Genomic DNA, 10,895 nt, shown 5'->3' on the forward strand with positions numbered 1-10,895 from the left:
TTTTTTTATCTGGGAAAGTTTACAAAAAGAAGCCAAAGGGTTTACAGAGTTCAGACATGATTTTAGCTCAGAAGCAATGTTCCTCGTACACAGAAGTCTATGCTAAAATTCAGCATGAATAAACTGACAACCCACATTTTATTACTTTAAATGAGTTCCTAATGAACAGACGTTAGGGGGAGAAAAAACATTAAAGCATGCACTGCTGTTTGATCTCATGGTGGGTTTGTCCAGCCCCCCCCCCCGTCCCCTGGGACATACAGCACCGACACAAACTCTTATCAATAACAAAAAACATCCTTCTTGTTGTTTCTTCTCTGTCCTGGTACACTCATTCCTGTAATGACTAGTGGCTGTTCTCTCTGCTACAGTGCCCTGAACCCTGACATTCATTTCCGATACCCCTTAACACCAAATGCCCAGGCCCCAGCAATAGTCACTTATGGATCTCCTCCCTCTCTTCCAGTTTCTGGACTTCCCCTGAAACTGAGTTCCTACGATTAGAATTCCTGGGTGATTTCTTGGATCTGCAGCTCCTAGAAGTGTTTGCCAGTAGCATAAGTCATCAGTGGCCACCACATGGATATACAAGCTTGCTTTTTTTTTTTTTTAATGCAAACTAAAAATCTTTAAAACAGAGGAAACTCAGCCAAATGTAAAACCAACATTAAATGGCATTCAAGCAAATGGCACTTGAAAGAGGGAAAAGATTTGCTTACATTCAAGACTTCTTGAAATTTCTGACTCACTTCTCTCAACAGATTTTATTTTTTTTAAAAGGAATTATCTCAAATATTTTCCTTTTGCAATAATAACTGTAAACAATACATACCATAATTATATCCGGTCAATAGAGATATTGAAAATTCAAAACATTGCTCTTTCAGAATACCTAAAAAAACCCCACTGTTCAAATTTCAAATCATAGTCACCTTCAAATGAGAAACACAGCTTTCTTTATGAAAATGTTGAAAAGTCCCACTTCAGTAATTTGTTCCAGAATTCCTTCAAATCTGAGTACTCAAAGCCAGCCTTTCCCAGGGAACTGGGTAGTTTTCACTGAAGCAGCAATCACGTAAGAAACCAAAGTCCTTGAGCAGCAGCAAAAATCTTTATTAAGAAAAGCCTTTTTGTTCGTATATAGATCAGGAGGTGAGCTCAGCAAATGTAACGCAGTATGTTACACGGTTGCCTACTCTGGTTAATTTGTTATATTCTATAAGGCACAGAGGTTGGAGACCTGACTTGTCTTCCAAACGGCTTTCCGAGCACCTTCCTTCCCCGTCCAGCCCAGGACATATTGTGACCTAGAGAGTAATATTTCTATAGGTTATCTGCACTCTGCTATTCCTGGTGTGCTGGAGTTACTCCTGGGAGTGCCATATTCCGGCAGGATTGGGTAATTGCAATGAGTGCTGGGTACTGAAGTGATGCTCGCATGCGAGATACTATTTGTGGGATGTAGGCTAATGGCTTATTAGGTCAGGCATCCCACATCCAATGGAACTGTTTTATCGTCATGATGGAGTAAATTGTTATTGTTAGTTAGTGGTGTGTGGGATTTGTGTTCATGTCATTACTAACTGAGTTACTAATGCAAGGCTGTTAATTAATTATGTATAAGAAGGTTTTGGTATCCAGGTCCGCCTGTGACTGGAGAGATTCAGGTGTCCCCCTAACAACTGCCCGGCACTCACCAGCAGTGAGGTTGCTGCAAGAGCACCTCTGAAGGTTATCCCTTCCTGCACAGGTTTTCAATATTAACTTTTAAAGAAATGTTCCTGCTTTGGAGAGAGACACACACAAGTCCTTAAATTTGGTTATGCTTCCTGAGAAATAGGAAATAATCAAGAATCCCTGCTCAGAGAGGGCAGCTCTCCGAAACCCTTGCTTTACAGTTTGCCTGTGTACCGGGTGAGCACAGAGTCCTTCACTGCTGTTTTACAATGCTGGGTTTTTATATACAAATAACCTGCACTTTGACTGGAGCTGGGACTTGAACACAGTTCCCCTTTACCCATGGTTCGTGGTTATTCCAGAGTTTGCCCCTCTTTGACACAAGAAACACCCATCCCCCCATCCCCCACCCCCCTCTTTACTCCAGAAAGTTTGTTTCAAAGAATTGGCATTTTCCAACCAAAAGACTTTTAATGACAAAATTCCTGAACAGCTCTAATTATACCCTACAGCTCAGTCTGAGGGATAATACTGTTACCCTCTATAAAATAACAGTCCAGCATCCCATTATGTGTCCCTGATACTCAGGAACTTGGAGGGGGAGCATTGGTGAGAAGCACAGAAATTTGGGGGGCTGCGAGGCGAGCGCGTGCTGCTTCTTTGACCACCCTGGATAAATAAAAACCTCTGTGACTGCTGTGGGATCAAAGCCGGGTGGAAAAATGTTACAAAAGCAACCGGTTTCCATGTGCTGTGCACAGTGGGAAAACAGATGGACAAAGGACGTGCCCATCCTAACCGTCCAGCCCCAGCTGCAGGAGGCAAACGCGGGCCTCGTGGTGCACAGAGCAGCGCCCGAGGCACGGGCTGGCCGGCCGAGCGTGGCCCCGCTGTCAGCCGCCCCAGCACCCCGGGCGATGCGAGAGGTCGTGCGTGGGCTGGGATCCTTTGGCGCATCAGCCAGCTCTCCCACCAATTTCTAAAGCACGTCGCAGAGCTTTGGAGTTAACTTTCTAATGAGGATAATTATTATTATTACATGCACATATATATATAAAAGCCCCAGAGCCCTGTGAGGTTTCTGCAGATTGTCCCAGAAAGAAAACATTTTCATTGTGTGGGCTGTGATTGGGAACACATGTACACGCCGCACCCCACTTCGCTCTGCTCGCTCTGGTACTAATTACAAGGGGAGCAGAGCCCAGTGCGGAGGTTTCTTTAATTCCTTGGTTTTGGAGACTCAGCAATCGAATTACCTGAAGAGGCTGGAGCTTCTCTGGGGTCCAATCAGTCATGCAGCGTTTGGGTTAGGCCAGGGTGGGGAGACACGGATAATATATACATGCTGGCAGCATTATGTAGCCACCCAACTGGGGAAAAAGGAATTTCTCTTAATTAATGGCGTGATGTATGACACATTAGCAACACAAACTCTTTAATAAACCCTGATGCCTTCTTTAACAATTCACACAAGATGAAAGCGTGCCGGGTTACCTGTAGGAACTGGGTATTCAGAAATGCTGGCAGAGCAGCTTGTGGTGAGAGGTTTAATAGCTGCGCATGGTGCTTTTGATTCTGGAGTTGATTTTAGACAAAGCTGCCTCGAAGCAAAGGAAGCAAGTTTCACTTTCAACCTCGCCCAGGGCTGCTACCCAGAGATGTAGATACCAGTGAAGAAGACTGAAATCTTAATTTAATTAACTATAACTCCCAGTAGGACAAGCTTGGGAGTTTTGGTTTGGAGCATGATTGTCAAAATCAACTGAGCTAAAGTATTGGCTTTCCAAGTTCCACTTCAGGTTTTCATTTGGCACAGGACTGAGACACAGACTAGATATGAAGCTCAGATTCACTTAGGTTTGCCCAAAGTATAAGGGTACTCAGATTTGGCTTATGTCAAAAAAACATGTTTACAGTTACAATGAATTTGGCCTTCTCCCACACTAAAACCTATTTATTTAAACCTCTCATTTTGGTCATGTCTTTTCCATCTTATATTTCTTAGCCTGCTAGGTCAAAAAGTGAGTAAATAGGTCAAGTCCTTCATAAAAAATGAAATACAGAGGAGATGTGGCTAGGACTTGGACTCCAGAGCTCTAAATTAAGCATATTAGCAATGACTGCTATGAATTACTATTTATTCTTATGCTCTTTGATGGTCTTTGCCTCCTTGAAGAACAGTTTCTGGTTTAGACCAAGAAAGGAAAGGAAAAGGAAATGTCCCAGCTCTTGGCAGCTGTGGAGATCCCTCAGCTGAGATCCTGGAAGCACTAAAACCTCAGAAAGAGAGAGCTGGGGACAGTGAAGACAAAATATGAAGAAGGAAATAAAATCTTAATCATGGCCCACCAAATTCAGCAGAAAAACTGGGCATAATTCCCATGGCCTTCAGGACAAGTCCACAACTCAGAGAATGGACACAGATCCCAGACTGAAGACATGACAGTAAATTTCAAACTCACCTAATCACAAATACAATAGCAAAAAGATTTTAGGACTCTTCTGTAATAATTTCATGGCATCTATGTCCTTATACTTAAAAAAGGAAGACAAATCCCTTTGACCTGAGACCAAGACCAGGCTGTAGCATAACATGGTACTGTTCAATTCCATATCCTTGAGATCCAAGTAGGGTGACCCATAAGGAAAACTCCAGACACCAAACACTCAACATAGGACTCTTCTCTCTATTACACACCACAATCACATCACCTTTCTTCCATGGCTCTCCATAAAGGTGAGAAAGAAGAAAAAGCTCTCCAGTGAGTAAAAACATTGCATTCCCCGAAAGACAAAGGAGAGAACAGCCATACTCCAAACATGCTTCTTCATTCTGGTGCAAAACTTTTTTCATTTTCTTTTTTTTTTTTTTTTTTTTTTTTTGGTATCAGCAGGAATGATTTCATGTGCTGTTCATACTCCACAGACCACAGCTTGCGAGCCCATGGGAGGAACATATACCTGAAGTGAGAATCCGTTATAAGCATTTTCGGGAACAACCTCCTCTTAGGGGGGTAAGGAAAACAAACAAAACTAAACTCTCACAGCTTCTGCTGGTAGCAGAGTCGGTTGTTCTCAGAGCAGAAAGCAGAATCACTGCCAATGTACACTGACTGGTGGAAAGAGCTTTCCCATTGCGGGCTGATGGGCAAACGACCATTATCAAGCAGAGAGAACTGGAGCAAATGTAAAAATATTCCAATCTGTACAAAAAAAGCTTTCATAGTTACACAGTACTACACCGTAATTCCTTTGCATCCCAAGTATCTTTTCAGGAGATAACAGCTTGTATATGCCTGTTCCCCTCTAGTTAGTCTCTTTCCTCCCCTGAAGTCCACAGACTGGGCCGGCATCATGCTTTTAACCATATTTGCCTCATGCATTTATACATTGCTGCTTACTTTTCCATATGACTATATGCCGTTTGGTTTTCATTTTTAATGCACTTGTGAAACCGGTACTCAAGTTATTAGCACCAAAAATCTGTAGATGCCATTCGGAGGGCTCATTGCTCTCCTCATCAATCCCCACACCTCTCCAGTCAGTCCGGCACTGACAGCCTGTCAATACCCGCCCGTATGGAGCCAGGGGGGCGATCTCCCCTCTCGGGTGGCTTTCAGCTGTATCTTTTCTCTGAGGGCTGAGCTATGAATATTTGTTTAATTCTAGGGAAACCACAAGAAAATTTGAATCTGGATACTGAAGTAAATAGGAAGAATGTATATACATTTAGTAAATGGCCATGACAAAAATAACATCAGAAAACACAGAGAAGAAAAAATATACATCTTGGCAAGAGATTGTGTATTTTCATTGTCGTTACAATGTATTAATTTGAAGAGATGGTTTTGTTTAGGCAGTACAATTTCAATTTGTTTATTCTCTTCGAGGAAAAAAAAAGACTGAGGTCAAGGGGCTGATCCTCAGTAGCTTATTCCACACTACCTAGAACAAAAGGAGGAGGTGAGAAATGTACCAGGATCTACCCAGGGTGATTTCACAGACTAATGCCGTTCTTTTACCCATCCCACCAAGGCCTGGAAAAAAAATGTGTTTAAAAGAAAGAGTCTTCCAACAGAGGGACGAAACTGAACTTGCTGAACTTAGAAATATTTAAAGGAGATCCACCAGTTAATGTTGGTCAAGAGAGATTGTTGTAGTAGCTTCACTGTAATGTTTATTTTGGGAGGGAATGGCTACACCATCATTGTTACCATTAGTATTAGTGACACCAAATATCAGATAGATAGAATTTAGGAGCAAGTGGCAGAAATCATCAGCCTGGGAGTTGCTGTGGCTTGATTAGCATAATGTGGCCAATGAATTCTCTGGGCCTCAGTTTTCCCCACTCTAAAATAGGTACAAGCCAATAGGTTAATGAGGATTCATTTATTCTTAGACACTGCTTTGAATTTGGCATCTGCCATGGACATACAATGTATGTGAAGAACCTTACACCAAGCTAATTTTGAATACACCTGACACAGGCGATACGTGAAATATATGGCAGTAAAACTCCTGAACATTTAGCATCCAGGGTGGAACGTTGCAATTCCACTGATTGCACTAAATACATGTTTGTGTTGTACTCTAATTACTCTGCTTTTAAATCAAACAGCACAACAATTAGTGCACGGCTGTTCTTCATACACCTTAACATGCTTCACTTCACTGAATGCTTTAAATGGCAAATTTTACCCCTCTGTTTGAATGGATTTAAAGCAAGTATGCTTCAAATCTTTCCAAGCTTGACACATCTCCACGTATTACCTGGCAATGCTACTGTTCTCACTGAGCAGTCTGAGTCTAGAAAAGCCTCTAGAAGTGAAGGCACCTTTGCTCCACCACTGATTTCGTTGGAAATACAAAGCATTGGACACATCCCAAACTCATTTTTCCATCTGTAGAATTAAGTCTTTTCTATTCAGTTGTTTAATGGGATCCACCACTACAGAAGCTGGGTGTATCTTTGAAGTATTTTCTAGGTGGGTATGAACACTTATTTATTTCCAAACACATTTATTTCCAAAAGATTGACTAGAAAGCTCAGAATTTAAGAACATTTAAAAGGGCAAGAGGCTGGGAATGTGGAGAGAAGAGAGCAGAGTACACTGTGATGGGGCTATTTCAGCCTCATCTTGCTAATCTGCTCTTTTGGAGACCTCTGGTCACAGGCCAATGTCACACTTTTGCTCCCGACAGACTGACCACAGAGGAGAGGGCGTGGTCTGGCCACCTGGTCACAGTTACCTAAGGCAGCCAAAAAGTTCAGTGACTGCTTGTGGTTTCAAATCCCAGAACCCGTAAAGTACAAATACAGGTTCTAAATGCAAGGCTGTGACCTCTTCACTCACCAATAAAACATGCCCACAGTCATAATAAACAAAACATTACAATTCAGGGTGGCAAGGCATAAACCCGTCATATGTATTTTCTTTCTGGCCACTTAAGCAAATCTTAGCCTTTACCAAAAACTACCTCAGTGAACTAAGTTAGCAAAACAATCCTGATTACAACATAGGTTAAAAAAAAAAAAAGTCAAATAAACTTAACCTAGGGTTTCTCATGGGATGTTTTATGTTCTTGTTGTTGCAGAGGAGAATATGGGCCAGGATAAACATGGAAGGGACACAAGTGTGATAATATAATGATACCTTTTATTAGCTCAAAGATGAAAAAAGAATAACAGAACTTTGGATACATCAAAGGTCTTTTTTCTTCACTTTCAGGATGCAGAAAGGAAAAAATGCTGCTTGTATATTCCTGACAATACTCGTCAGGAGCATGAATTGATGTCATGGGCTTTTCATTTCTTTGGATAGCCAGCAAAAGAGGGGGAAGGGGAGAAAAAAGAGTTGCTTTGTAGAAATCGAAGGAACGGACATCTGTTTATACAACAATACAAATTTCCAGCTCATACTTAATAGCACAAATAAACTGAAAAGAGTTGCTGGCTACTTCCAGTGTGACACTGTGGTAACCTTGCTCTGCTGTTTTCCATGGGCTACCTATGGAGCTGCAGTGGATCGCCATCAGGGAGGGAGCAGAGGCAGGTTTTTAGGAAACACTTTTGCAGGAGATAAAGATGACAAGATCAGAGAAGATGACAAGATGGGTACTTCTGTGTGTGAGTTCACTAAAGGGACAAGATTCAGAGATGCTGGAGGGGAAAGAAAATAATAAATAAATAAATAAATAAATAAATAAATAAATAAATAAATAGATAGATAAATAAATAAATAAATAAAACAAAAACCCCAAGCAAAACAAACAGTGCACATGAGGAGATAAACCTGTGGATAAAAGTGATGTGCTGGCAGTCCGGTATCTGCTGGCTATTGTCAGACACAGCAGAGTTGGTGCTGTGGATTAATGATTTCTTTTCCATTCTCTTACATCTTTTTCAGCCCTGCCATCATTTATTGTAGCATCCTTACTTTGTTACTTTGACTGACAGAAGGGGAATAAACTTTACCCTGCAGGTGTTTTCAGGAGAAATTATCTTTTCCCCAGGAACTGGATCCTAGATTTGGTGAGTAACAGTTATTTTTCCCAACAGCTCATGACACTGTAGTAGCAGACACTTTTTCCCTGGGTATTTCAGATACGCGCACCTATGTCCCAAACAGTACCAGTCTTCTGTGAATATATATTTGTAAATGTAGGAAGTTATTTTAGAGTGTTAGGCTAGAAAGTGTATTAAAAGACCTATCACTTACATTGATTTCAAAGCATTACATTTTGACATCTTCAGTGCAGACAGGCCAGGAAGCTTAAAATATATTTATCACAAGAAGCAGATTAAGTCCATTTTACCCTTTCAAAACAGATCTCAAGCTTGCTCAAGCAATAATGGCGTATCTTTCAACTGACTAAAATAAAAAAAGGGATTAATAGGGTGGCTAGAAAGAGAGAGCCATCTCTAAAGGAGATTCCAGAATACAGGCAAAGGGGGGTAGAAAGAGGAGCCTTTCCCAACATTTTGCTTTCTTGTTAATACACTTCTACTTCCATTTAGTACATATATATATATATATATATATATATATATTTTACTGAAGCAGAGATGCAATAAGGGAAAGCATGAAGAGCCTAATGCAGCACCTGTTCAGGAGGCAGCCAGCGAAAGACTAAGGAAAAAGAGAGAAATGATCAGCTGATCAGCCCTGTCAAAAGCCAAGGATGGGGATGGCAAATGTTTGAGGGGGGCAGAGACAGGGAGGGAGGGAGGCTGGCACAACACCGTGATTGCAGTGGCTAATGGAGAAGCCACAAGCCTTGCAGACATACAGTTCAGGCTGCAGCACTGACTTTTGACCCCACATCTCTGTTAAGCAGCAGCATTTGATGCATTTTGATTTTTATTTTTTTTTTTCTGCAACAGCATTACTCAAACACAGAGGCACAGTGGAGGAAGAACAGAAATGCATATTTATACTCGGAGCAGTTTCTGTGCTTTCTACAGAACAAGGCACTTTTGGGCAAAGTTGAAGGGCCAGGAATATCCCCACGGGGTGGCCATGGAAGCGTGCATGGGCACTCTGTACCACCACGCTGCAATCCAGCGGCCGATTGGCTCAGGCTTCCCCACCCCGAGCTCCAGCGCTCTGGGAAAAACCTTGATGAATTTTAAAAACGGCTGCAGAGAACACGTTACATCTCCACGGCGTTGCCTGGAAGTCTGGACTGTAGCACAGGAGGAGTTTACCCTATTTCAAAGGACCGCAGGGAGGATAATTTTGCTGATGCTAGGCGTGCCCTAGCTGATTCAGAGAGATACTCAGACATTACCAGGGTGAATGCCCATAGATTGAGAGATAGCATTTAAAGTGTGCCTTCTACCTGCAAGTGCTGGGAGAAAAAAAAAAAAAAAAGAGTATTGGCCACTGGCTGAATCACACCCCACCAGCTCTGCAATAATTGGGAGACCAAATGGCAAAAGAACTGCCTTATATCCTCTGCCTTCTTCAGAATTTATTTTCTGAATTTCTTCTGGTCTCCTTCCAACCATTGAGCAAGCTATTGTTTGTTGCAGTAGTAAGCTAAATAAAAATCAAATCTCTTTAGGGGTTTTTTATGGATTATACAGCCTTTATTTTAAAATTATTCTGCCACTAAGGCTAACATGAAAAAGATGGTCTCCTTTGTGGAAGGTTCAGCACTGGCACATGGGCGCACTGAGAATGCTTGGCTGTGAAGTGCCTGTTTGATATCCAGTTACCATTTCTTGGGACACAGACTTTTTTTTTTTTTTTTTTAGATTTATTTGCCACAGAAAACCTTGAAGGATGAATGTTTCTGAAAATAAAGACGTTACTTGGCCTATTCTGTCAACATCAGCTTTACCTAAGTGCATTGGACCTTTACCGAGGCCTAAGCTGAAATATTACTCTTTGCAATAAACATAATGAAAAATAAGGGAAAGCCATTTCATTGTCAGTTTTGGGGGGTTTTGTGGGGTTTTTCTATCATAAGAGAGACCAAATGGGTGAATCTAGTTTATGTGTCCATACATCACTGCATTTGTGGAAGAAATACTCTGCTTGGACAACAGCTGAAATTGGCTTTGATATAGGAAATGTAAAAGAAAGCAAAACAAATGAGTGATCTACGGCACTGTTTATTGTAGCAGCTTTGGATCATTCCATATGTCACATATTTGCTTTATTGGATTAGCAGTGAGCACATGTGTGCATCACATACACACACAGCAATCTCTTGTATCTCTTGGTCTGTTTTTTTGGCTAAGTGGCAAGAAAATGTAATTTCTCCTTTATCACAGTGGAACGGTGACAAAAAGATTTGCCTCAGCACCTGCCAGTCTTACCCCAAATTCCTGTAGAGTCCTCCTTGCAGGCTCTGCCCTTCAGCCATGTGCAGGCATCCCCTTCATGTCCTACAATGGTCCCATTGACCTGAACCACGACTTCAACCTCCCCTCCAAGCCATTCACTTTTCCTAGAGTAAAGTGGAGAGGCAACTTCCTACCAGTTGCAATCCTGGTTTTATGGAAATCTCCCAGTTCTGGCAGGAGTAGCTGCCCTAAATCTCTGTCACTAGTGCAGCTCTTTAAGAGCACAGTAATTCTCCACCAAATTGAATCTTCTCTGACAATTGGCAGCACATCAGAGACAATTCACAGGCATATTTTTTCCCCTTTCCTAACAGGAAATAGGGCTTGTGTTACATTTACAGTGACCTGGAGCTCCAGGGGCAGA

Source organism: Athene cunicularia, assembly GCF_003259725.1.
Source record: "Athene cunicularia isolate RWA chromosome 20 unlocalized genomic scaffold, athCun1 chr20_part1, whole genome shotgun sequence".
Lineage (NCBI taxonomy): Eukaryota > Metazoa > Chordata > Aves > Strigiformes > Strigidae > Athene > Athene cunicularia.